Below are 6,000 nucleotides of genomic sequence, written 5' to 3' on the forward strand. Positions count from 1 at the left end.
ACAGACTTTTCTTCTATAGTGTACCTTTGTGGCTTCTGATGAGCTAGTTAAAATATACCTAGACCATTTAAATCATTTCCATTTCTCCAAAGATATGCAAAATCAAGCAACCATCGAGAACTGACGAAACCGAGAACAAGGATTACAATAAAAATATTGGAGAGGGTTACTACTATTAACTACAGGGTTAAAATCTCTTTATGGTTTTGAACTTGACATTTACTTGAAATCTGATTTATCTGATCATCAAAGCAATGGAGACGACACTGTTGCTGTGGGTGAAACATGGTGCAGTGAAAGTGAGGGGATGTTTAGTGAGAGTGAGTGATGATAGCGAGAGTGAACTTGACCATCCCCGGCGAAGAAAAGGTGCAGCACTAGAAGTGGACGGAGTGCAACACGCTTTGCGTTAAATTGGTGAATTGCTTAACCCTAGATAGTATAGAAAAGTGCTTAGCCCTTGATAATATTTTTTGTTGCTTAACCGGCAGGGGTATTTTGCTGAATGCCGAATGTTACATTTTATGCTACCTATGACATTTTAGCATTAAAGGAGAAGTATCACGAAAATTTGATGTAATTTCAAAACCGAAAAATGTTTGTCTGACAACAGAAACAAAAAAATTGGTGGCTAGGTTTGCTATAGATTATCACCCCAGTGCAAGAAAACTGTTGATAAGTGCCTCTGGCCAGGTTGCAATGGATTGAAACTTCAAAAATATTAGGCTAGTGTTTTTCAAGTTCTCGTATTTTTGTTTCCAAAATGTGCTAGAACATATCATGAGTCGTTCCTGTCAAGAATTGAGTTGATTTTTCTCCTCTCATTGTTCTAGAATTATTTTGTATTAAAGTGAAGGTCTTATTTCACCATTTTTTAACAAAAGAGGTCAATTAAACCCCATGGTACTTCCCCTTTAAGCAAAGAATGAAGTTATTTAGGTGTAAGCACTTCTCTTTTAACTGTCTAGGGTTAAACAGTGGTTATACAGACATTTAGCTTTAAGTTGTTGTTATGGCAGCCATTCCATCAAAGGACTTCTATGAATTCAGCATTCTGCAAAATACCCCTGCCGCTTCAAAATCAAACTTTAAATTATACTCGGCTTTATGTGAATACATATACTACCTGTTATACAAGGTAGTAAGGTATCCTTTTGAACCTTAAAACCCATTTCAGTTAAAGAGGCATTCTAAGCTACATGATTATGCGAGTGGGAGTCCAAAATCAAGTATCAAAATATTACATGTATGTACACTGAAGGTAAATATTCAGGACGGGTACTTCCTCCTATAGCTTCCTATTGATATATTTTTTTTTCTGTTGTTATTATTCTTTTTCAAGGCGAACTTGTGTATATATAGCAATCAGTACAGAAATAAACTAAACAACTATCTTTAAAAAAATTTGCACAGACAAGCGAATAAATATAATAATACTCACAAATCTAAATCTTTGCCCTTATATCCTATTCTTTTAAGTATTTGTGTTTGTTCTATGTAAAGACTGCCACAAATAAATGTTAAAATAGAAATATATGCGAGAAAAAACTTGTCAGTAGTTTTCACAGTGTATTGCAAGACGTTTGTTAGACTAACTATATTTTTACCTGAGAATCAAATTTTCTTAAATGCAGCAAAACCGGAAGAGATAAGAAAATAAACCTCCGAGGGAAATAACAAACATGAGCACCAGAGACTGCTCTGGCGTTAGCAGTAGCTTTTACAAAAGTTAAACAAGTTGCAGTGTCAACACTTCAAGAAAAACAATATCTTGCAAAACAGCAAATTAAAGTTCTGTCAACAAAATCACATAAAATAACATACTCGCCTCTTTGGAGATCGATAACAAGTCCTTTTATTCCATTGCTGATTTTTCGTTCGTTTTACAACGTTGAGTGAGCGAAACGTTTCACTTCAAGAGGAAAAATGCAACGTTTCGTCGAGTCGAAATGAGTTCGAAATGAGTTCTCTTCGGCCGCTGTTTATGTTATCCCGCCTCTAAAAGAGTCCATATGTTTCCCCCGCCGCTAGTTGCCCTGCTCTTTTTCCCGATGTTGAAAAGCAAAATTGGAGGAGATTAGAACATATAACTCTGAGGAAAAAAAAATTAAAAAAGCCTGAAAAAATGAGCGAAAAAGACTGCTCTGAAATTAGCAGTATTAAGCTAAACTGCGTGTCAGACAGTGCAAGAAATCAATATCTTGCAAACCAGCAAAGATTTGTCAACAAAATCACATGGATATACTCGCCTCTTCTGAGAATAACCAGTCCTTTTATTTCACTGCTGATTTTTTCGTTCGTTTTACAACGCTAAGTGAGCGAAACATTCCACTTTAAGAGGAAAAATCCAACGTTTTGTCAAGCCGGATCGGAGTAAAATGAGTTCACTTCAAGTTTCGGTTGCTGTTTATGCCAGCTCTCCCACCGGCCGCGAGTCGTATTTATACTCTTTCTCCCGCTGTTGGAAGGCAAAATTTGGAGTAGATTAGAAAATAAAACTCCAAGGGAAATAATGAACATGGACCGAAAAAAGTGAGCTCAAAAGAATACTGTAAAGTAAGCAGTATTTAGCAGTAAACGGCGTGTCAACACAGCAAAACAACAAGTTCTTGCAAGACAGCAAACAAGCAAAGTTTTGTCAACAAAATAACATGAATATACTCGCCTCTTCTGAGAATAATCAGTCCTTTTATTTTAATTCCTGATTTTCCATTCGTTTTACAACATCAAGTGAGCGAAACGTTTCACTTCAAGAGGAAAAATTCAACGATTCGTCGCGCTGGGTCGGAGTAAGATGGTTTCACTTCAAAGTTCTGATGATGTGTAAGTCGATTTGTTTCTCCCGCCGCTAATCGTCTTGCTGTTCCTCCCGCTGTCGGCTACATAACTTGACTTTGTATTTTGTTGTCTTCAAAATGTCTTTGTGCATTTCTTAAAAGCAACTTCCCGCCATAGTTAGAAGAGGGAGACGCTAAACAAACAATGGTCGCGGCACGATTGCAGCACAGCTTCACACAATCTGAGTTTTCCTGTGGTACTAACTAATTGTGGTTGTTTCGCCCGAAAGCGTTTCGCCAGAACTTGCGTCGATTCGCACGACGAAATACACCGTATTCACAAATTCCATATGGATTTCATGATTAGTTCAAAGTTTTCACTTCACGGTAAAATTTCCCGCTAACAAAAATAAATCAATTAAATAATATTTGTTACAAGTCAACATGCAGCTATTTGTCTTGAAATCATAATCAATCATCTTGTAGGTAAATCCCTAACATCTCGGAGAAACTCGGCACCTCAACGTAAGAACCTCTTTTAGTTTGTTTGAACAATTTTTACTGATTTTACATCCGCTCGTTTTATCGTGTAGGCCTTATAGTTATTTCTTCTATTGTAAGTTTTCCATTTTATTCGTTAAAACATCGCTCTAATCGACGTGAGTCCGGGCGATATATCGTCGAGCGAAACAACCGCTGCGCTGCGTACGTCGTACGGACGGTCGCATGGACGGACACAAGTGACGTCATAACCAAACCAAATTTTCTCGCATTCACGGGTTACCAAATTCTCTTAGCTATGGGGCTCCGCTGCGCGCGCCTGCGGCGCGTGCAAGAGCTCCGCTATCAATACGCGTTAAAAAAGGCCTAACAAGCAGATTTTCATGAACCTTACGCTATCTCGTTTCATCGAGCCAAGACTCTGGTGATCCATACACGATTGAATAACTTTCTTTTTCGACTGATCTATTTCTTCATTGGAACAGATATCACTAGGTGATACTGCACTTGTTCTAAGGGGTGTTAAGCGGCTGACTTGGTCTTTCATCAGGTTAACCAGCGGCGATACAACGATGACAATGTTCGTTTCACGAGATGGTTCCACATGAGAATACACAACAGGCAAAGCCTGAAATACTACAGACTTTCCAAAACCAGTCGGAAGATTCATGAAAACATCGCTCTTAGATTCAACGACAGGTCGCAAGGCTTTCTCTTGATGCTTGTTTAGTCTTTCAAATCCGAAACTTTCGCATACTTTCCTCAACGCATCTTCCGCCATATTTTCCCACGCGTTAGCGAGAGATCCACGAAAAAACTCGCTAGTTACTTCTTGGAATATGCAAGATGAATTGTGATTGGTCGCTAACATTTGACGTCACGGAAATTTTTTCCCGGCTCGTTTTCGCAGACGTTATTTTTCGGAGGGAGAGAAGCGACGATCGGAAATATGTCTGCTGTTCGCAGGCTAGTAACTCAGTGGTAGAGCATACGAACTAGTAATTGGAAGGTCATAGGTTCGACTCCTGATAGGAGCACTCGGATTTTTTTTTCCAAGTATGCCTATGTCACTGACTGAATTAGACATCATTCACATATCTTTTATTTTCTATCCACAGGGACATCAAAAAAGAAAAAAAAAAAAAAAAAAGGAGAGAGAGAGAAAAACGACTTGATATGAATGTGAAAGAACTGAGAATTTCATTGAAGCAAGTTATATGCCGGCGTTTCTCGCAATTTTCAGCTATTTGTGTGGCAAAAGACATCAAACAAAGGTACACTAAACAACTCTACAAGAATAAGGAGGAGTCAAGAATGAAACATGCATATACATGCAGAAAGTAAATTATTTCAAACAAGAACGCGACATCTCAGTCAGAGTTGCCAGAAGTCGGCCCTTAAGCCTGGTTATCACGTACGACGCAAGCATAAGCAGAAGCATAAACACAAGAAACCTACTTGTAACCGGTGCGACGCAAACATAAGCGCCTTGTGCTGGCGCTTGTGCTTACACTTGCGTCGTCCCGGCTTACACGTACGACGCAACGACGCAAGCATAAGCACAAGCACAAGAAAATTAAACGATTTCCATTCTCTTGTGCTTGTGCTTATGTCGTTGCGTCGTAAATGAAAACCGGGACAATGCAAGCATAAGCACAAGCGCATGGAAAGGAAACTGAAAAATAGTGACAAGTTTTCAGCGTACATTCTTGTCCGCCATTTTGGAATCAAGTCTCGCGCCAAAAGATTGCCCAGCTGCGCGATTGTGCTAAATTGTTATGCTTCTGCGCTTGTGTATGTCACCTTATGCTTATGCTTATTGCACTTGTAAACATCCTTCTGGTTAATTATGCGTATGCTTGCGTCGTACGTGTAAACCAGGCTTTACGGAGCGAAATATCAGCCACGGCGACGAAGCCGCGCTTAAGAAGATCTATATTAGGGATTAACTGTATTTGCAAGGACTTTCGCGACAAAATAAAAGTACCGGATCCTATAGTAAAGGATCTAATCAGCAAATAATTGTAGAACAAATAATCTTAAAAAGAGCAATGGGTATTACTCAAAACTGGATCATTGTGCATGTAGAATGCAATTTTAGAGGTTTGATTGGCTAAGCGATAATTGAACTGAGTGGAATGTAATTTGGTCTGAAATGATATATGTGATTGCAAAATCGATTTGAAATCACGAGTATGATTTCAGGCCAAAATTGCTCGATACGAAGTTCAAACACCGCTTTATAAAATCAATTTCGAAATCACACATTTTTTTGTCAATATTAATATTTATTTATCCACTTCGCTAACTAAGTGCTCGCACAGCTAACAAGCACTGAAGAAAACAACAATAAAGAATAGAAAACTAGAAATGTAGATATCAGAAATTGCAAAAAGTACCCCCCCCCCCCCCGAAAAAATGACTTTTTTCCCCTATATTTTCCTGCAATCTGATTGGCTAGTGTAAATAAGCCATGAAATTCGATTGGTTATTATTATTCATTTCCATTTTGTTGTGGTAAAAAAAGGATGCGATTAAAAACAACAAAAAAAAATAGTCAATTCGTGAATAAATCGCACGCTTTAGAACCGATCAGATTGCAAGGATCACCAGTAATTTCAAAATGGGTGTAATAAAAACAACTATTCCACTCTCGCTTGTTGAATATATGAGCTGATTATAAACTCGTTGGCTATCTATCATCTCATATCCAACGTGCGCT

The sequence above is a fragment of the Pavona decussata genome, unplaced genomic scaffold (genome assembly GCF_977016875.1).
Source record: "Pavona decussata unplaced genomic scaffold, jaPavDecu1.1 SCAFFOLD_912, whole genome shotgun sequence".
NCBI lineage: Eukaryota > Metazoa > Cnidaria > Anthozoa > Scleractinia > Agariciidae > Pavona > Pavona decussata.